At 41.1% G+C, this 22,388-nt stretch overlaps 1 protein-coding gene across 1 annotated transcript in view; it reads left to right on the forward strand.

Moving 5' to 3' along the window:
• Positions 1-11,804: 11,804 nt before the first annotated feature.
• Positions 11,805-22,388, forward strand: part of CLIP2 (CAP-Gly domain containing linker protein 2) — a 110,779-nt gene continuing 100,195 nt past the window's right edge. The window contains exon 1 of the mRNA XM_081941408.1: positions 11,805-11,891. The gene's annotated coding sequence lies outside the window, so the exon portion shown is untranslated. The remainder of the gene's footprint in view (positions 11,892-22,388) is intronic.

A 22,388-nucleotide genomic window follows, 5' to 3' on the forward strand; every position in this document is an offset into this window, starting at 1 on the left:
CACTGTCACATGATATATAAGTCTTAAGTGTTATTGCTATTGCTATCGTAACAAATGCCAGAATTACAATTGTCCATAGAGAAGAAGGAGCAGAATGACTCTCTGTTGCTTTTGTACCTTGGGTGAGCCATGTTTCTATTCTGTTCCGGTGTCCTACATTATTTAGCATCAAATCTGATTCTGAACTCCTGGATTAACTCAAACAGCTGCCTATAACAGCACAACACTGTTTTGGTTGGATTTGCATACTGCACTTCATCCATATGCCTTTTTTTATTTTGTATATTCAGTGACTGGTGATTGTGGTTTCTAAACCCTGGCGTATAGTTTAGCATTATTACCGATCCAGTCAATTGTGGCTTATTTAATGAATCAAATTAAGCAAGCTATAGCTTAGAAGAATAAGCGAACCAGGCCAGAATCATTTTGCAGTGTATGATTCTGTTGGAAGGAATTGAGTTCATTCTGTTCCTTTTTTTACTCTGTCCTTGCAATCAAAAAGAAAATCAGTTTCACCTCCTTCCTATCAGCCCACTTTCAAAATGATGAATGAGTTGTTTCTTTTTCAGAAGCTGAGATTGCAAACCATTAAGGCCAAACTTCTTGGCAAATAGCCAGCAAGCAAAAGTCCTTTTTGGGTGTCGCTCAAGCTGTTGTCGCAAGAATTGTGCGGTACCCGTTTGGAAGTGGGTCACTGATTTGCGGCCTCATTGGGTCAGAATAATAAGTTGTAAGAGCTGGTTTCCCTTTGTCCTGTCTTTGTCTGCTTCAGGGATGACCTTGACCCGAAAATGATGGATAAAGCAGCTGTAAGGTAGATGGCAGCATATGGGTTTCAATAATAGGGAGAAAAGTGCAGATTTTTTTTCCTGCACCAGCCTTCACTAAGCAGGCATCCTCTGGCCATGATGAACTATGAGTCCCATCATTTTCAGCCATTATAATAATAGACATTTGAAGGGCATCAGTTTGAAGAAGGCTGGGCTATACTTTAGTTAATACTGTGTTTAATTTTCCTTGGTTATCCAGGAGGTACCATAAGGTATCTGGAATACCTGAGAGCCATATTCCAAACATATCTTAGGGCACCAGGGCGGAGTAGGTTGAAGTCGGGTTTCCACTATTCTCTGGTTGTTTTTCTTTTCCAAACTTCTCTTGTTCTGCATATTGTTGTTGCTGGACATAAGATTTGTTTTGCACTGCAAGAAAATTGAGGGTGTGTGTGTCTCTGACTCGTATGATTTGGTTTTATCCATCTATGCCTCCTTCTTTTGGCTTCAACTCATTATGCATATTGGCATAATAATTTTGAGGTTCCCTATGAGAAACAATCCCTATAAGTGGAAAAATGTTAAAGAGCAGATCTAAGAGCTGTAAGAGCAGATCTAAAAGCTGTTTCTTCTGGGTGTCCCAGTATGTTTTAATTTTTAAAAAGGAATCTAAGTAAGCAGTCCTTTATGCAGAATCACAGTTTGTAGCCAAAAATGGTATGTTCTTCTGGCTTGCTTCCAGAAGTTCTGGATGCTCCAACACTGGAAGCTTTTAAGAAGATGTTGGACAGCCATTTGTCTGAAATGGTATAAGGTCTCATGCTTGTGCTGGCAGTTGAACTAGAAAACCTCCAAGGCCCCTGGCAACTCTTTTGTTCTGACATGCTATTACAATAACACAAGAAAAAGAATATCTAAAGAAGGTATTCCTGATTTTCTTTGCAGCAGTTACAAAAGCAGTTATCACTACTGCCACCCTTCCAAATTACAGTGTGTGGCCCAGACCACCTATCTAGAATGGAATAGAATAGGATAGAATAGAATAGAATAGGATAGGATAGGATAGAATAGAATAGAATAGAATAGAATAGAATAGAATAGAATAGAATAGAATAGAATAGAATAGGAATAGGAATAGGAATAGGAATAGGAATAGGAATAGGGTGTCTTGTTTAATAGGGGAACTCAACAAACAACAAAAACAGGATGATTCCGGTCCAAAATTTGCGTTTATCTGTGTATAAAATCTATATTATGAGATATGTAAATCAAAAGTGATTTTTAATAATATGGACTGAACTTACATAAATGAACAATTCCATTCCATGATTTATATTTTATCCATCATGTGAACCTTTTTAGCTCAGATTCAATAGTGATTCTTAGTCCATTGTGATATATCAAATTATTCATAACTTATCATTGATATTTTGGAAAGTAATAATCTCCATTACATTTTAAAATGGGAACATATAGCAAATGGTAAAGATTTTTTTAAATTTCGCATCGGTTTTTGTTCAGGGTGTCGTTCCGCCATATATTTTTTCTTAGGGGTAATTAGTAAAGATGCCAAAACTAACTGGTTTGATTAGACACAATGGACTAGACAGCTTTATTAGAGACTGGAAGCCATTTGTGGACTTTCTACATGTTAAACCCAATAACAGATGGCTGACAAAGGGATTTGAAGATTAGTCTAATATTGGGGTTAACCTGTTGAATGTTTCTTTTTTTCTATATATATTATGATGCTGGGTCAATGTGATTATTAGATATATTTTCTCATCTGGAATATTTGTTTATTTTTGTCAAATAAAGATGGGAAAGCTTATAATTATTTGTAGATCCGTAATATAAGGGGAGGAAAACCCATCCGTTTTTTTCTATTTTTCAGCTTCCAGCTGGGATGGATTCTTTATGTTCAATGTTAAATATATTTGACCTTTGGATTTTTCCTCCCTCCCCCTACTTCTTTTTTTTTTCTTCACTGCTAGTGTTGGATGTTTGTTTTTCTGTTTCTCCATTTTCTATTTTATTATTGTTTACAAAAATAAATATGTTAAAAAAAATTTTTCTTTGGGGTGATTTCGACATAACGTGTTGAAAGAAAGAGAGACGAAATAAACGGTGTGTCTGTTTTGATCTTCCCTCCCCAAACACCACTAGAAAGCCATTGGTCCCTGAACTGTCAGATACCACAACGTGGTTTGGCCAAGGCAGCTAAGCCACGTTGGGCAATCACCATATATTCCTGCCCAACTTAACTGGTAGGAGTGTTGTGTGGATAAAACGTGTGATCTTGAGTTTCAAGAAAAAAGCTAGTATATAAATCTTGTAATTGGTTAATATAGGTAGTCCACAACTTATAACTACAATTGAGCCCAAAGTTTCTGTTGGTAAGTGAAACATTTGTTGAATTTTCCCCATTTTATGACACAGTTGTTGAGTGAAACGCTCTGGTTGTTAAGTTAGTAACACGGCTGTTAAGTGAATCTGGCTTTCCCATTGACTTTACTTTTACTTTACTTTTTTACTTTTATTTGCGCTTCTAGACCGCCCCCTCTCCCAAAAGGGACTCGGGGCGGTGTACAGTCCATACAAGAAATACAACATATGAATAATTAAATATAAACAGTTAAAATTGTTAAATAGATAGATAGATATGGAGGAGGTTAAAAAGAAAGTTAAAAAGAACTGTACAACTGAGTAAAGTATCTAAATATAGTTTTAAAAACCCCTAAAAATATCCTATAAATTAAATTTAAAAACAGTTCCCCTAAAATACCAGTTAAAAAATATGTCTGCCAGGAGGTAGCAATTATGAATGTGCCAGGCCAGCTAATTGGAACAGGTGAGTCTTCAATTTTTGTCGGAAGGAGCTGAAGTCGGTGGTGGTTCTAATGTCGGGGGGGAGGTCATTCCAGAGGGTTGGGCCCATCACAGAGAAGGCCCTACTCCTTGGCGTCGCCCGTTGGCATTGCCTAGTGGATGGCACCAGGAGAAGTCCCTCCCTGTGAGAGCGAATTGGCCGCAGGGATGTGTGTGGCAGGATGCGATCCCGCAAGTAACTAGGTCCTGTGCCATGGAGCGCTTTAAAGATGGTAATCAAAACCTTGAAACGCACCCGAAAAACCACAGGCAGCCAGTGCAGCTCGCGCAGGAGAGGTGTTACGTGGGAGTACCTAGTACTCCCCATGACAGCCCACGCGGCTGCGTTCTGGACTAGCTGCAGTCTTCGGGCGCGTCCCAAGGGAAGCCTCATGTAGAGAGCATTGCAGTAGTCCAGGCGAGACGTCACCAGTGCATGAGTGACCGTGCGTAGGGCATCCCGGTCCAGTAGGGGGTGCAATTGGCGCACCAGGCAAACCTGGTGGAACGCCCCCCTTGCCACGGCTGCCACATGGTCGTCCATTGACAGCCGGGCGTCTAGGAGGACGCCCAAATTGCGCGCCCGTTCCACAGGGGGCAATTGTTCGCCCCCTATGGCCAGCGGCTTTGCTTGTCAGAAGGTTACAAAAGGTGATTACATGACCCGAGGACACTGTGACTGTCATAAATATGAGTCAGTTGCCAAGCGCCTGAATTTTGATCACATGACCCATGGGGATGCTGCAATGGTCATAAGTATGAAAAAGGGTTATAAGTCACTTTTTTCAGTGTCGTTGGAACTTTGGTCACTAAATGAACTGTTGTAAATCGAGGATTACCTATATTAACCAATTATAAGATTTATGTAATGGGAAGACCCCATTAGAATCATTATTTAAATGCCAATGCATTTAAAAGTGTCCAGTAAAATGAATGGAATGTTACAAGAATAAAAAGCAGAGTTTCTTCAAAAGATATAAACGAGTTAGAATATACACTGATATTTAAGACATATAAAATAAATTAACTTGATACAGAAAAATAATACATTATGATTCCATAAAACATGGCCAATCAGGAGACTCTCCAATAATATGGTATATTTTTTTAACTGTTACATTGTGCTATTTGTATTATTTAAGTACACCAGTTTGTGTATTAAATATTTATTCCTGCTCAGAGCATATGCTGTTATCTTTATTTATTTTCCAATTCTTTTTGTGTTCCACTGCATTTTTGCCGCTGTGCATCATTTTCCTTCTTATAACCTTTTTGTCTCAGAACGTAACAGCACCTAGCTCAACTTTCTCTGCGTGCACAAGCTAAGCAGAGTCAGGTCTGGTTAGTAATTGGATGGGAGACATCAAAAGACAAGCAGGTCGGAAGTAAGCCTTGGAAGTTGAAAAACATCTCGGAAGGCGGCACTTCAAAATAGTGACATGGCTGTACTTGCCAGCGCCAACAACAGCCAGCTTACCCCAAAGGCATCTTTGAATTAATTGATAGCAATTAAAAACAATGATGTTTGCAGCTTGTTAAGGCACCCACACTACAGCTGATTCACACTTGAGCTGCTTTCTGAATTAACACGTTTTCTGGGTTTGCATAACCTACCGATCAATACTGTACACACATCAGCAATATGGGTTTGCACAGCCCCGGAAAAGCCTAATCAAGACAAATACGTTGGGTGAATGAAATCTGCCACCCGATTTGTCTCTTTGTTTTGTTATACATAGGCTTATTTTTGCAAATTTCACTTTTCGTACTCCTAACAGTTCAAAATAGAATGGAATGGAATAGAAACAGAAATAGAGTAGAGCAGAATTCTTTATTGGCCAAGTGTGATTGGACACACAAGGAATTTGTCTTTGGTGCATATGCTCTCAGTATACATAAAAAGACAAGATACATTCATCAAGAATCACACGGTACAACACTTAATGATAGTCATGGGGTACAAATAAGCAATCAGGAAACAATATCAAGCCAGGAAAGCGCATCGGCAACCTTCAAAAAACCCACCTTTTAGTTTTCAAAGGGATTCTAAAAGCCCTTGAAAGGGGGCGGGAGGGGAGGGGAGCGGTGGGGAGAAGAGGAGAGCGCAATCTGCCTTCCCCCCTTGATGGCTCTTTATTCTACCCTAGTTTAAATCCGTTGTGTGGGAACACACCCTCCTGCCCGTGTGCATGAATGAAGGAATGGGCGAAGGATTCCCGCCCTCCCGCCTGATTTCCGCTGCAGCGCCGGGGCCTGAGAACCCGAGAGACGAGAGCTTTAGAACGCTCCTCTGCTTCTACGAGGCTCGGCGCAAACAGCTGGAACGGCCCCTCCCCTGCCTTTCTCCTCTCCACGGGCCCGCGCGGCTCCTTCCCCTTTTGTTCCAGGCAAAGGCTGTTTAGTGTAGCCAGAAAGCGCCGGGGAGGCCAAAGCGTCGCTGAGGGGCTCTTTGCAAGCGGCAGCGGCAGAAACGGAACCCGCGAGTGTCCGCTGGATCTCCCTTCTTTCTCTTTCCCGCTTTGGAGCCTCGTCGCCAAGCAAGCAAGCAAAACCAGCAAGCAGAGCCCGAGCATCCTCGTTCCTGGCGGCATCCCTGCACCTTCTCGCCCGCCGCTCCGGCTGCCTTGGCGGATGCCGCTCCTTTTGCATCCGAAGGGAGTGGCAGGCGCCGGCGCGCCTTCCTTCACGGAGCAACGCCGCCGTCCTCTCTGTTAAAAGAGAGCCGGGCGCTTCGGGGGCCATGGCCTAAGTCAGGCCGGGGAAAAGGAGAAAAAAAAAGCCCAGCTTTTAGGGCACCGACCGGACTGGCCGGGTGGGTGGAAAGAAGGAAGGAAGGAAGGAAGGAAGGAAGAAGGAAGGAAGGAAGGAAGGAAGGAAGGTAAGCTAAGCTGGGAAGGGGGCAGCTGGGCGGGTTTGCAAAGCTACGGGGGTGGGGAGGGAGATGGCGGAGGGTGGGGGAGGTGGGGAGAGAGCAACAAAGGAGGAGAGAGGATGATGATGATGTGGGGGGGGCATGGAGGGGTGCAAAAGGAGTCTCAAAATGGGGAGTGTGGGTGATTATTAGGTTCTGGGGTCCACAATTTTGGAGGGTCCTACCTAACGCCCCTTCCCCTGACAGCAAATGTCACAGAGAGGGTGTGTGTGTGTGTGTGTGTTTATTTATTTATTTTGCAAAGCGTCTATGTATATAAGAGAACAGATAAAAGTATAAACCTGATTTTGAGTGCATGAAAAGGACACGAATAAAAAGGGGCATTAGGACAGGGACGGTAGATAGGCATGTTGGTGCGCTTATGCACACCCTTTACAGTGTATCTGTATACAGTGTATGGGTATACAGTGTATGTGTGTATGTGTGTGAAGACACACCGGCTTTTTTTGGGGGGAAGAAAGGGATGGGTGGGACCGATGGTGCTCCCCCCCCACTAGAGAGTTCAATGGCTGACCTTCCCCCATCCCCTCAACTTGCTCAGTGGTGTGTATCCTTGTGTCTGAGGAGGTAAGGCTGGGGGGGGGGGTGGCTGGCACCTGGCCATGATTGAATGAAGCTTCAGCCAGCAACTCAGCCCACTTCTGAGCATGGGGTGAGGAAGAGGATGTCATGTGGCCAGCAGCTGGCTGCAGTTTTTGTGGGGCCAAATCCAGGTTTTGAGTCAGAAAGATTTGAGGTAGGGAGGGGGGAAGAGGAAGGATTCTGTGCACAACCTTCTTCGCCGCCTGTGAGTGAACACACACCTCCTCTAACCACCAGCTGGCGTTGTGCTTTGTGTGTTCATCTGACATATACTTGTGATGGGGTATGTTTTGGTAGATGGGAGTGGAGCAGGGAACGTAGCCCAGCGGTCATCAACTGGTGGTCCATGAGAAAATTTTGATGGTCCGCAGAAAAATTATTTGCATTTTTTATATTGCACTAAATACTATTTATCTTTTTTAAAAATTCATATTAGTGGTCTGCGGGATTTAAAATTATGAATTTGGTGGTCCCTGAGGTCCTAAAGTTTGGTGACCCCTGCTTTAGCCTGCTTCCCCAACTGCATTTGGATATAAAATCTTTGAAGAGGGAGTTTCATTAGTTAAGTTTCTTCTGAGACGAGAAAGGTAAGAATGCAGGAACGTGTTTAAAACAAAGAAAAAGAAAATAAACAGTGGGATCTATTCCCCATCTTCCTGAAAATGTTTATTCACTTATGTAGAGGTACTTTGTGTTTGTAAGATGAGAGATTGGATAAGGATGCTTGTAAATAAATATTTGGAGTAATATAGGGATAAGGTAAATCATAGTTTAGTCATATTTGGGATGAGACTGAACTTTCCTTGCTGACTTTCAGCAACAAGTAGAGAGAAGATATGACGACCCTCTGAGCATAGGCAGAATGCTTTCTTGTTATTGTTAGGAACCTGGAAGGCACATCATACAAGTAGTCCTCAAGTTACAACCATTAGCAACTATTCAAAGATACAACGGCACTGGAAAAAAAGTGACTTACAACCGGTCCTTGCACTTCTAACTGTTGTAGCATCCCCAAAGTCCTTGATCAACATTTGAGCGCTTAGCAACCCAGCATGCATTTACAAAGGTTGCACCATCCCAGGGTGATGTGATTGACATTTGCAACCTTCCCAGTTGGCTTCTGACAAGCAACATCAATTCATGACCTGGATTCACTTATGGACTGCATGATTGACTTAACAACTGCGGTGATTTGCTTAACAACCATGACAGAAAAGGTGGTAAAATTGGTCACAACTCATTTAACAACCACCTTGCTTAGCAATTAAAATTCTGGTCCCAATTACTGTCATAAGTCGAGGATTACCTGTACGCCTATATTATGGTCACTTGAACAAGACTGGGTTGCCCTTGAACATGTACTTCAATAAAGTGGGGCTATGTTGGAGATACTCCTTGCCCTGGGTGGTGCATAGCTCGCATAAAATACAGCATGGGTATATTGTTACTCTAGCCACTGTTGTAAAAAGGACCTGCGGAGTACAGATAGTCCTTGACTTAACAACAGTTCATTTAGTGACCGTTCAAAGTTATAACGGTACTGAAAAAAGGGGCATAACCATTTTTCACACTTATGACCTTTGTAGCATGATTCCCATGATCATGTGATGCTTGGCAACTGGTTCAGACTTATGACCAAAGGTCATGTGATCACCCTTTGCAATCTTTTGACAAGCAAAGTCAATGGGGGCCGGATTCACTTAACAACCGTGTTACTAATTTATCAGCTGCAGTGATTCATTTAACAACTGTGCTAAGAAAGGTCGTAAAATGGGCTAAAATTCCCTTAACACATATCTTACTTGACAACAGAAATGTTGGGCTCAATTGTGGTCGTAAGTCGAGGACTACCTGTACATACCAACAGATATTGAAGTCCATGGGCCAATGTCATCCTGAAAGTTGGGGTGAACAAGGTTGTTTTGATTTATTTTTTTTAAGTGCACAACTTGAGTGCTAACTTCATTTCCCCTGGTTGTGACATTGATCTGGGCAGGCCTTATCTTGAATCATGATGCTATGGCTGTTTCCCTTTATGGATTTCCAAGCATGGCCCCTGGACCACTTTTAAAATGGGGGCTTGGTGTGTCGGTGGGTTCAATTATCCATCTGGAAATTGCAAAAAAACTTCCTTGCATTTTTTTAAATGAGCAACCACCTCTCAGGTCTCAGAAGTGTGCATTTCTGCAAGGTGATTTGGGGTGCCTGCATACTTTTCTTTTAAGTTAAAAATAATAATAATAAAGGCATCAGGAGTGTGTCAGTTTGATGTTAAACCCCTTGCTGCAACCTGATCTGTGGATGACACACTTTGAAGAATTTTGAAATGTTTTTCTACCTTTTCTTTTTAAAGTTACCCTATTTCTGGGGTTATTTAAAAAAAGGCTTTGTTTGCTTTAGCCACAAAATGATAGGACCATGTGCTGCCAGTTTTTAGCAGATACGATCAAAACCCCATTCTAAATTTACTCAGTGTTTTTCTTTGTTCCACAGAACCATTGAAACCTGGTTAGGCAAGATGAAAGGAACATATTAAGTACAGTCTGTTTTGACTTTTGTCAGATATTTGAGCTGTGTTATGAAGCATTCATAGCCTGATTTAACAGAACAGAATAACAAGAGTTGGAAGGGACCTTTGAGATCTTCTAGTCCAGGGGTCAGCAAACTGCGGCTCTGGAGCCGCATGTGGCTCTTTCCTCCCTCTGCTGTGGCTCCGTCACCGGTCGGCGCCACAATTTTGAGAGGAGCTTCCGGTGGGTGGGATGGGGAGGGAGAAGCACAGTGCACCAGGAGAAGACTCTAGGGCAAGGGGAGGGTTTTCCTGTTTTCTCCACTATTGATAGGGCTTTCGGTTATGACAGGTAGAGGAAAAAGTACGCTGCGCTAGGAGGAGACTCTATGGTGGGGGAACTGAACTTCCGGTCGGCTCCAGAATTAAACAGGGGGGTTCATGTTAGGAGATTGGGGCTCCCGGTGTTTTCTTTTCTGTGGGAAATGGGTCCAAATGGCTCTTTTGAGTGTTTAAGTTTGCTGACCCCTGTTCTAGTTCAACCCCCGTGCACATGTGCAGCTGCCTATAAGTTGTGCTGCACATAAAATGACTGAAAAACATGCCAACAATGGTATGGGCGACCAGGGAACTGGTTTGGGGGCCTGGCGAGCCTGTTGTCCCTACCAGTTCGACGACCCAGTAGTAATTTCCACTACCGGTTCGTCTGAACTGGTGCGAACCGGTAGCAACCCACCTCTGGAGCAGATGCAATTAATATTATGCTATTTAGTATTCATGACTTGTATGTCTCCAAGATTGCTTTATACATTATGATATTTATTTATTTATTTTATTTATTTATTTAAACTTGTTAGTCGCCCCCTCTCCCCACAGGGACTCGGGGCGACGTACAAAAGCAACAATCAAAACAGTATCATATAGAGGAGGTAAAAATAAATAAATAAATTACAGTGCTTAGAAAAAGTTAAAACCCCAATAACATTAAAAATTTAAAAACTAAAATTAACAGTTAAAAAATGACCAAGGGGTGGAGAAGCTGTAGAGTTATGCCAGGCCGGCTAGTCGAAACAGGTAGGTCTTCAGTTTCATACAGAAGGAGCGGAGGTCAGTTGTTGTCCTAATGTCTGGGGGGAGGTCATTCCAAAGGGTAGGGCCCACCACAGAGAAGGCCCTACTCCTGGGCACCGCCCTCTGACACTCTCTGGAGGACGGCACCCAGAGGAGTCCCTCTCTGTGTGAGCGAATGGGTCGCAGGGATGTATGGGGCAGGACACGATCCCGCAGATAACTAGGCCCTGTGCCATGGAGCGCTTTGAAGATGGTGACTAACACCTTGAAGCGCACCCGGTAGGCCACAGGAAGCCAGTGCAGCTCGCGCTGGAGAGGTGTTATATGGGAGAACCTCGATCTCCCCATAATTACCCGCGCGGCTGCATTCTGGACCAACTGCAGTCTCTGGGTGCACCTCAAGGGGAGCCCCATGTAGAGAGCATTACAGTAGTCCAGGCGAGACGTCACCAGCGCGTGAGTGACTGTGCGCAAGGCCTCCCGGTCCAAAAGGGGTCGCAATTGGCGCACCAGGCGACTCATATACTGTATGAGTCTGTGGCAAGCACTAAGGATCATGGGAAGAATATCAGAGTTGACACATTTGCTCCAATAAACCGGTTTTATGCTAAGAAAATTTTCTGCTACATCAGGATTTATTCTGTAATCATAATGTCTGGCAGGCTTTATATAAAGCCGTACCTACCGTTCAATCAGCAAGAGTTATAGTAAATGAGAATATTTCCATTTATGTTTAAAGTTGATTTCCTTTTTTTTTTTTAACCCAAGGTGTTGGGTTGGGTTATGTTGAGTTCCTCCCAAGTGCCTGCTGTCCACAAACGGGCCAGATCCAATCTTGCTGATTTCTTTCAAAAATTGCATACACCTCCAACACTAATGATGAACATATCACAGTGACATGCCATGCTATTTTTCATGGCACACTAGGCCTCTGGAGTTTTGTGTATGTGTGTATTTACCTCAAATTATTTATAAAAATAATACTAAAGGTAAAGGTTCCCCTTGCACATATGTGCTATTCATTCCTGACTCTAGGGGTCAGTGCTCATCTCTGTTTCAAGCTGAAGAGCCAGCACTATCCGAAGACATCTCTGTGGTCATGTGACCGGCATGACTAAACACCGAAGGCGCATGAAACGCTGTTACCTTCCCACTAAAGGTGGTCCCTGTTTTTCTACTTGCATTTTTATATGCTTTCGAACTGCTAGGATGGCAGAAGCCGGGAGAAGTAATGGGAGCTCACTCCATTACTCTGTGCTAGGGATTCGAACCGCCAAACTGCTGACTTTTCTGATCGACAAGCTTAGCATCTTAGCCACTGAACCATCACATCCCTAAAATAATACTAGAGGGATATAAATAAATAAAATCACTGACCCAGAAGATGACTGCATGGGATAATAATTGCAATGTATTACTTAATTTGAAAGTATACCTAAAAATGGAGAGGGTTATATTATATACCATTTTTCATTTTCACTAAATAAATTCCAAAATGGTTTACAATTAAAAACGTGATTGCAAAACACAGTAGAACTCCAAAATCTATTAGGTTGAATCTTGGTGGATTCTTTGCAGTTTTCTTGGCAAGGTTTTTCAAAAAATGGTTTGTCATTGTTTTCTACCTAGCACTGAGAGAGAACGACTGGCCCAAGGTCACTCAGCTGGCTTCATGCCTAAATCGGGACTAGAATTGCTAGTTTCTAACCTGATGCCTTAAACACCACACCAATTTGGCTCTCATTGCATTACATACATAGATAATTCTCAAGAATTTTGTATCTGTAGAAATATATCCTTCTCTCACATCTTTAAAACTATCCCAAAATTATGATTTTCAGAGTTTCTTTGTGTGTATTTGTAACATAATTGTTTACAATTACTGGTCTTGACTTTTCTTTGCGGAGTTGAAGATTTTAAATAATTACTGAGTTTAAATCTACTATTCTAGCCTAGTGGTGCTTCTCAATATTATTGTATTAACTTTGTGAAAAATATGTATATGTAAATTATATAAGTAAGTGTGTGTGTGTGTGTGTGTACCAGTGACGTGCGGTGAGGTTTATGGCTGGTGAGGCTGGTGACGTCATCAGGAACGCGGGGAATGGGACCATGTGTGCTGGAGGCTGAGGCTGCCTCATCCTCCAGCACACGTGATCCCATTCCCCGCCTTCCTGAGCGTGCTCTGCCAGCTCCCGCTCCGTGATCCCCAACATCAGGTGCTTTTCAGTGCTTTTCTGTGCATCTGGCGTTTAGGACATCTGGCTATCTACCTAAACGCCAGATGCACAGAAAAGCACTGAAAAGCACTTCGCCTCCAAGCCACTTCGTCTTGATGACGTCACCGATGTTGCTGCTGGGCGCGGCCGGACGGAGGTAACCAGAATGGCGCCGAGGGGTCCGGGCGGATGAAAGAGCGAGCGAGCGAGCGAGCGATGGAGGATCAGACAGCCTGATCCTCGGTCGCTCGTCCACCGGACTGCCTCGGTGCCACTCTGGCTACCTCCGTCCGTTCGCGCATGGCAGCTGCGGCGACGTCATCAAGCCCCTGCCACTTCTGGACGTCTATTGCAGTTGCAAGGAGCGCGCAAAGTACAGCGGAGGCAGGAAGGTTATTGGCGCTTCCGAGAACCCTCCTGCCTCCGCCGGTTGCCCAGCTGGCACCGTCCCGTGTGTGCTCCTCCCTCCTCTTCCTCTTATATATATGAAACTCCCTCGTGGATATTATTATTATATATTATTATTTCATGATGAGAGGTGAGGCTCTGCCTCCCCTGCCTCCCCTGCCTCCCCTGCCTCCCCTGCCTCCCCTGACCGCACGTCCCTGGTGTGTACACATTGGGCTAGGCCTTCTTGGAAATGAAAGGAAAATCAAAAATGTTCCAAATAATCCTTAAAAATTTATCTTTGGACCAATATTATAGATTTTTTTTTGTTGGGTTTCAGCTCCCAACCAGCATAACCAAGGAGAGAAAACTGGAAGTAAATCTTATTGAACTCTATGTTACTTAATTTTGAATGGGTAGAGATATGACTGCACTGCACAAACATTTACAGCTCCCCCTCCATGTGTTTACTGCAGAGTGTGTTCTACTTTCTTCTTTTTAAATTTTTTAATGTGTAGAAAGGGAAAAAAAGACAGGAAACAAAAAAGAGAAAGAAGGAAGAACAGTCATAGTAAATGTTATTTAGCTCCATTTTTCAATAAATTGAGAGTGAACATTAACCCAAGATTGTAAATCCAGTGATACGGTACTTTCATTTTAGCAAAATTAACTTTTTCGCTGTATCCGTTGCTCTGTAAGACCATTTTCCATATATTGATGAGTGCCAAATGGTATTGTATATGATTCAAAATTACATTATCTTTTTTTATAAGTATTTTTTATTTATGAATGGTAAACCCAAACTGTGATAGAGCAAACTCTTATGCATAAGTGTCCTATCCATTATTTTACCTTTCCAACATGGTATAAATGGTAGATAGCATTTTGACTGTAGAGAAAGTCCCATAGTTTTGGTTTTCACTTCTGCAAAGTTTAAGACTATAATTCCAAGTACCTCTAGTTGTTTACTTGAATTCAAAATTCTGGTTGATGTTTTCCTCCAATCAAACCTTTGTGTATCATGGAAACAATATAAGTCTCATTGGTTGTTGCTGATGAAAAGCATGATTCTAAACAAGATCAGATATATAATGTCCTGCTGTTTATTCATTGTTTAATTGCTGATTCATGCTGCATAATTTTTGACTGTGCTCAAGAGAAAATTCTAGTTGAAATTACATCATGATCCCCTAGTACTGTATTGGCTCAGAAGTTCATAGAATGGCAGAAAAACCTAAAAAAACAATTGTCATAAAAATTCAAGGCATTGCAGATAAACCATTTTGCCTGTCATAGTTATAACTTCTCCAGATGTTGAACAAATATGCTAGTAGATGATTCTCTATAGTATGTGAGTAATCATGACAGAAGGATTTTATTACTAGTGTGATTAATGGACTGTAACTACAGCTTATTTAAAAGCCCAGAATTTTCATAAGGACATAGATAAATCTTTAGCTGTAATCTTAAACTTAAAGTATAGTCTGAAATACTATTTGCACTACTAGATGCTAAGCCCAAAACAAACTCACCATTTTATGAGTTACTTTGTTCTGTGAACTGTACAATTAAATTGTAATTTGGAGCAGTCAGCGAGCCCTTTCTAAGGTACTCATAAGAAAAGAGTTTGAGGGGTCCTTGGAGGTCTTCTAGTCCAACTCCCTGCTCAAGCAGGAATCCTTATACCATTCAGACAAATGGTTGCCCAATGTCTTCTTTAAAATCTCCAGTGTTGGAGCTTCCACAACTTCTGGAGGCAAGTTGTTCCACTGATGAATTGTTCTAACTTCAGGAAATCATCCCTTAGTTCTAAGTTGCTCCTCTCCTTGATTAATTTCCACCTATTGCTTCTTGTCCTGCCATCAGGTGTTTTGGAGAATAGATTGACTCCCTCTTCCTTATAGCAGCTTCTCAAATATTGGAACCCTGCTATCATGTCACCCCTTCATTAAACTAGACATACCCAGTTCCAGCAAACATTCTTCATATGTTTTAACTTCCAGTTCCCCTGATCGTCTTTATTGCTTTTCTCTGTACTCTTTCTAGATTCTCAACATTGTTTTATGTCGTGGCAACCAAAACTGGATGCAATATTCCAATTGTGGTCTTTCCAAGATATTATAAAGTGGTATTACTCCTTTAGAGTGACTTCTCCCTACTACTCAGGACGGCTAATTTCATTTTTGTACGTTTGCAAACTTTAGGATTTTTATAGCCTATTGAATCTTCTTCTTTATATTAGGGTTGTGCTATCCTGACCATTTAAGGATTAGGTGTTAGAAAATTTAGCTGCTACACAATAAATGTAAACCAATGAATCCAGTGACATGCACAGTGAAGTGTTGCTATGCGGAATTCTAGCTACTACATTTAATTTCTCTTTTCCTATCTTGTTTCTAGTTGTAACTAAACAATCAGTATTCCTTAATTTTTGACTTGTTCTCAAGTCCTTATTGAGATCAGACTACTTCAACTGAAAGGGATAGTCTCCCCTTTTGGCTTCTAATCACTTTCTACAAATTTCAGAGTTCCTCCAGGTTTACTGAGATGGTGTGTGTGAAAAGCATTTTACTGGTTACTCAAAAGGTTTGCTTGTAATTTGGGAGTAGAGGGATTAGTACTGTATATAACTGGTACTCTACAGAAGCAACAGATTTATCATGGGTGTTATTTTTTTCATGCTTTGCTTATAACTTTCTGTTGGAATCCCTGAAAAGCAGGAAACAGAACTAAATGTATTTTGGATCTTATCCAATGAAGTTTTTTTTTACATCCTGCTAGTGAAGAATACAATTTCTGAGGAATAGCTTCTGGGTGATAGGTGAAAGTTTTGGATTACTCGAGAACACTAACCATTATGAGGAAATAGATTGATACGTTTTGGTCTGATCCAACAACTTATTTCATCTGCCATTATCCTTCTTTTTAAAGACTTCTTTCAATTACTGGCTTATTGACTACATGGATAGGGAATGGGACAATTTGCCACAGCCAACTTGCTGCGGCAAACTCATTGCGGCCAACTCGCCACAGCCACTTACAGTGGGTCAACTCGCCATGGCTAACTCGCTGCAAGACAACTCATTGTGGGACAATTTAACAATTCTATTTATTTAAAATAAATAAAATAAATTATATTTGTTGCCGTTCACATTTCATTCTGACCTCCTTTTGCATCCTTTCTTTAATGATTCTATTACACCATTTCTTTGATATTAGTGTAACTCTTGTCCTGTGGCGAGTTGTCCTGTGGTGAGATGGCCAGTGAGTTATTGCAGTGAAATAAATGGTACTAATACCACTCTATAAAGCATTAGAAAGTCCACACCTAGAGTACCACCTCCAGTTTTGGTCACCACACTATAAAAAAGATGTTGAGACTCTAGAAAGAGTGTAGGAGAAGAGCAACCAAGATGATTAGGGGACTGGAAGCTAAAACATACGATGAACAGGAAATGGGCATAGCTAGTCTAATCAAGAGAAGGACCAGGGGAGACATGATAGCAGTGTGCCAATATTTGAGGAGCTGCCACAGAGAGGAAGTGGTCAAGCTATTTTCCAAAGCACCTGAAGACCAGACAAGGAATAATGGCTGGAAACTGATCAAGGAGAGATTCAACCTGAAAATAAGGATAATTTTTCTGGCATTGAGAGCAATCAATCAATGGAACAGAAGTTGCCTTCAGAAATTGTGGGAGCTTCATCACTAGAAGCTTTCAAGAAGAGACTGGACTGCCATCTTGTCAAAAATGGTGTAGGGTCTCCTGGGCAGGGGGTTGGACTAGATGGCTTACAAGGTCCCTTTCAACTCTGTTAATCTGTATCTGAGTTAGCCATGGCGAGTTGGTCATGGTGAGTTGGCTATGGCAAATTGTCATAGACCCACATGGATATGTCCATGCTGTTTTTCTGGCAATAATATTTGGCATTGCTTAGCAATGGAAATTCTGGTCCCAATTGTGGTTGTTAGTCGAGGACTACCTGTGTTTGCATCTTGTAATACAGTAAGCTTGTGTTCCTCAACCTTGGCCTCCTTAAGATATGCAGACTTCAATAAAATATGCAGAATTCAACAAAATGTCGAGTTGTTGAAGTCCACGTATCTTAAAGTGGCCAAGGTTGAAAAACACTGCAATAAGCAATTAATGGGGGTGGGGGTGGGATTGCTATTTAGGTGACTCTGTCAGTCTTCCCGATGGTAGGGCTAGTGATTATGTTGTCCATCTGCAGCATATCTGACTTAAAGTTTTCATCAAACTTTTGGAAAAAGTGCCTTCTGGGCAAAATGATCCCTTTCATTGGAGGTCAGTGGTTATTTGGCAGGTTTAGTTGGCCATAGTGGCAATACTCAAGAGAAAACTGAGCAGTTTAAATTTCTCTCTAAACTTGCAGCCACCTGATTCTGGCAACCGCTATTGACAGTCTGCGATACAGAACACTTATTTATTTATATTTTGTATTTCTTAATCGTCCTTCTCTCTCCTTCCATTGGAGGAATAGAACCCTGCACCCAAATAAGGAAGATGGGTTCCAAATTTAAGGACATTGTGATTCTTGGGAGTTTTGACATGCTTTATATTAAATATATTAAAAGTGTTAAAAGATATTTAATATATTATCTTAATATATTATGTCCACAAGTTAAATAAATAAATAAAATATGTTAGGTTTTAAGTGAGATTTAAAACATAAATGAAACTTTCGTAGGAATTAGATTCTATACTGCTTGATGTTATGCAGAGCAATTTGCTAGATAACAAATTTATTTGTAAGATGAATCTATTGCTTATATTTGCCCAATTTTTAGCTTCCTAATAGAAAAAAGGAACTTGCGTAGAAAAGGCACATTTTTGTTAGCTGCTGCTACTTTTACTATTTTTATATTGAGCATTATATTTTACTTCAGTGCGAGGATGTCTCTTCCATTTTCTAAAATCTTTTTATGGCCAAAAGCTAAAGCTAATAAGAGCTAAACATACTGGTTAATTATGAATAAATATTGAATAGGGAAGGATAATAACATTGTATCTAATAACACTGTCTGGACAAACTCATCATCTGTCCAATTTGTTTTATTTATGCATTGCAATAAGTTGGATGCTGTGTACAGTACTTACAAGATTCAATTTATTTTATTTTTCCACTTTTGAACTGCCCATCTGCCTCAGAGAGGGACTGTAGGTGGTGTACAATAAAATATTAAAATACAAAAACTGGATACAAAAGTCAAACTTAGAAAGAGGCAGGGATGATTAGACACTGTTAAAATTAATTGTAACAATTAAAATTAATTGTCCAGCAAAGGAGGGCTTCCATTCCATTCTGTGTCTTGTCACCATGAAATTCTTGGCCCAGTTTGTAGGCGCCTTATATTTAGCAAGACAATTTGTCCAACAATTGTGGTAATATTTCTTTTCACTGCAGAGTTTTCCCAGTTACTTCAGTCAGAGAAATAGATTTACTCATCGCCTGTAATCTAGTCCTTTTTTTATAATACTTCCCTAAAGGAATACAGTGTTCAAGATTAGGCATCTCTGCAAAATGTCAAATCAAAGACTTTTAGATCAGAATTTATTTCTTTTTGCAGTGAGAAGATTGACCCCCACCCCCAAAAAGAGCTAAAAACTGCAGGAAATAATTTGACAATATCATAGCATCACTGGTATGAGTGGGAGCAAAATTTCCAGTCCTTTTTTTTATAGATATGTTGAGCCTATTGAATGGTTAATGCACTTAGTCTTTCTTTTCACTACGAAACTTGCTATATCATGCTATCATTATTAAACAGTTTGCTAGCATAATCTGAGATAGATACTTGAAGATGCCAGAGGTTCATATTCTTGTTGTTCAGTCACTAAGTCATGTAGGAACTAGGTTGTAGTAACTCTATGCCACTTGGAATTATGCTCCAAGAATTATACTCTTCGAGACCCCAGGGACCGTAGCACGCCTGGCTCCCCCTGTCCTCCATTACCTTCTGGAGATTGCCCAAATGAGGATCCATATTGGATATTAATAGAATAACAGTGTTGGAAGGGACCTTGGAGGTCTTCTAATCCAACCCCTTGCTCAGGCAGGAAACCCTATATACCATTTCAGACAAATTGTTGTCTGATCTCTTCTTAAAAACCTCCAGTGTTTGTTCCATCCTGTTTCCATCCAATATTCCTATTTTGCATCTTAGATCTAATGATTTTCCACTATTTTGGTGAAATGGAAGTAAAACTTTATAAAGTGAAACTCTGTGTTTGTGTGTGTGTGTGTATATATCTGTGAATTGCTGAAGCCATTCTATGTTCTGACTCTTTTTTCTACTCAATGCACCAATTTGAGAAAATCAAATAGTAGAAGATGAGCCCAGCAGTCTTGACCTCAGATGGGTAAAGGACTATATAAATCTATAGTGTGGTGTTTTGATTTTGTCTTTCTGTGTCCACTTCCCTAAGATTTGCAAAAATGTCCACTGTATAAAAGTGATTGCAAAAAAATGGGTCACTTGTCTTGGTGGGTAAATGGTGCCTTTAGGGAGAGGAAGTCTTCAAATACATGGGACAATGATTTAGTTTTCTAGATGTCTTGTTTCAAGCATCAGCTATGCCCACAGTCTGGCATGTCTCCCAGTTGGTTCTATCTATGGAGTGGAAACTTTCTTCATTCTATCCTTTAACAAATTTTTGGCCAACTCTAATGTTGTCTCTTGAGGAGGCACTAAAGGAATAGATCTGCTGACTTAGGTATCCAACTGGATTCATGGCTACTGCTTGATGGGTAGGCAGAGAGGAAGCCTTTGCTAGCTTCTGACAAATGTTGCAAAGAAAATACCGTGGACTTCATGCAGTCACCAAATGTCAAGGCCCTCTTGAGGGCACCAAAACAAAAATAAAGATCAATCTTCCATGAGTCTTACATGGAGTTGGCAACCCAACAATTTGATAAAATAAATACCCATCTACCCTTTTATTTAATTGAAGCATGCCATAGCCCATCTCTTTCTTTCTCCAAACATCAAAGGTCTTAGAGAGGGCTTCAAGTTTGAATGGTGACTGGAGGATCTGTCTCTCACCTTCTCCAGAAGGCCAAGTTGGACATCAAGACTGTTGGCTCAGGGATGGAGGGGCATACCACTGCATCTTTTAATTATCGAGAAGTTGTCTTCTCTCTGCTGGGAAATTAATTTGCATTTGGAAAATAGCAGTAGCTGTAATATGAGGTATTTTAGTCTCCACAGGAAGAGTGGAAACCAAGCAGAATGTGATTTGCAGTAGATTTACAATGTTTTGTTGGTGTTTCTTCCTTCTTAGATTGTCATTTTCTATCTGGTTTTTCTCCAATAATAAATTTTGCTCCTGCTGGTAATTTATGTTCAGTCAAAATAAAATTGATCAATATAAAATTAAAACAGAATTAGAAAATAAAACATGAACACTTGAAAACTGTCAAGGCATCCTGTAAATAAAGTTTTGACAATTAAATACTGAGGCTGCTCTTTTTAAAAGGGACCCCCCCTCCTGAACAAAGAAAATGACTTTAGCTATTTGGCACAAGGGAGTGGTCTGCAGCATTCTCTCTCCACCTTGGCCATTTTAAGAGGTGTGGACTTCCAACACCTGGAATTCCTCAGGCAGTCACTTGGGTACAGAATTGTAGAAGTAGGCAGCTATCCGCAACCTGTACTATTTGTTGCTGTGATTAAACTTACCTACAATTTGTCTAATGAGAGATTTTTCCCTATACAAAAATTCCCTCTGAGGGAGCAATCAGAGTCTTCTTTGAGTGTGATAGTGGCACAGGGTCTAGGACCGTGATTGCGAACCTATGGCATGCCTGCCACAGGTGGCACGTGGAGTCATATTTGCTTGCATGGCAGCTCTCAGTTCCGGTGTGCATGCATGCACCGGCCAGCTGATTTTCGGCCTTCCGGAGGGCCAGGGAAGGCCTTTTTCGCCCTCCTCAGGCTTCAAGAAAGGCTCTGGAGCCTAGGGAGGGCGAAACACCCCTCCCTGCACAAGAGGGCACATGTGCATGCGCAGGGGTCATGTGTACATGCACAGGAGGGTGGCACATGTGCACATGCGATAGCACACTCGCACACAATTTTGGCACACCTTTAGAAAAAGGTTAGCCATCACTGGTCTGGGACAACTCACCACAACCAAATCACCACAGCTAACTTGCCACAGCCAACTGGCCAAGGCCAACTTGCTGCGCCCAATTTGCCATGGGACAACTCACCATGGCCAACTTGCCACAGGACAAGTGTTATACTAACATTGAAGAAATAGAATGGAATCGAATAATTAAAGAAAAGATGCTAAAGGAGGGACAAAATGACATTGGTGAATGACAAAAATTAAAGCAAAGGTTTTAATTATTTTAAATCATTACATTGAACTGTTGAATTGCCTTGCAGTGAGTTGACTGTGGCAAGTTGGCTGTGATGAGTTGTCCCACAGCAAGTTGACCATGGTGAGTTGGCTGTGGTGAGATGTCTGGGACGACTTGTTCCATTCCGAGTGGCACATATATTTCAGGATGGAACAAAGCATGGACAAAAGAATGGAAGGAAAACCAATAGAAGCTGTGGTTTCAGGACCCAAACACTGGAGCAAAAGTTGTAAGTAACCATAAGAGTTATCAGATGTAACAAGCAGGTACCTTTTCTCAAATCCCGACCACTTTTACACTTGAAATAAATTAATACGAACAGTTTGTATCTTGTAGTTTTTATATCTTTTTAGAATACTACAAGTGATTATGAATTTACTACGGTAATTTGTTGTTTATTAGCTGCTTTGGATATGCTCATTTGTCAGAAATGAAGGTTTGGAATACTGCTATCGTATAATATTCATATAATATAATATTCAGATTTTTTTTTAAATAGTACATGTTCAATTGATGGGGTGAGGGGAAATGATTATTATTTTCTCTATGCAAAGTTATGATCATTAATTAATTAGGCACTATGCAGACATGGCATGAATTGATTATGCAATTAAAAATAGTAATATAATATTAGTAAGGTTGAATCATAAGAACGGGCACCAACA

This window comes from Natrix helvetica (assembly GCF_964273705.1).
Source record: "Natrix helvetica genome assembly, chromosome: 2".
Taxonomy (NCBI): domain Eukaryota; kingdom Metazoa; phylum Chordata; class Lepidosauria; order Squamata; family Natricidae; genus Natrix; species Natrix helvetica.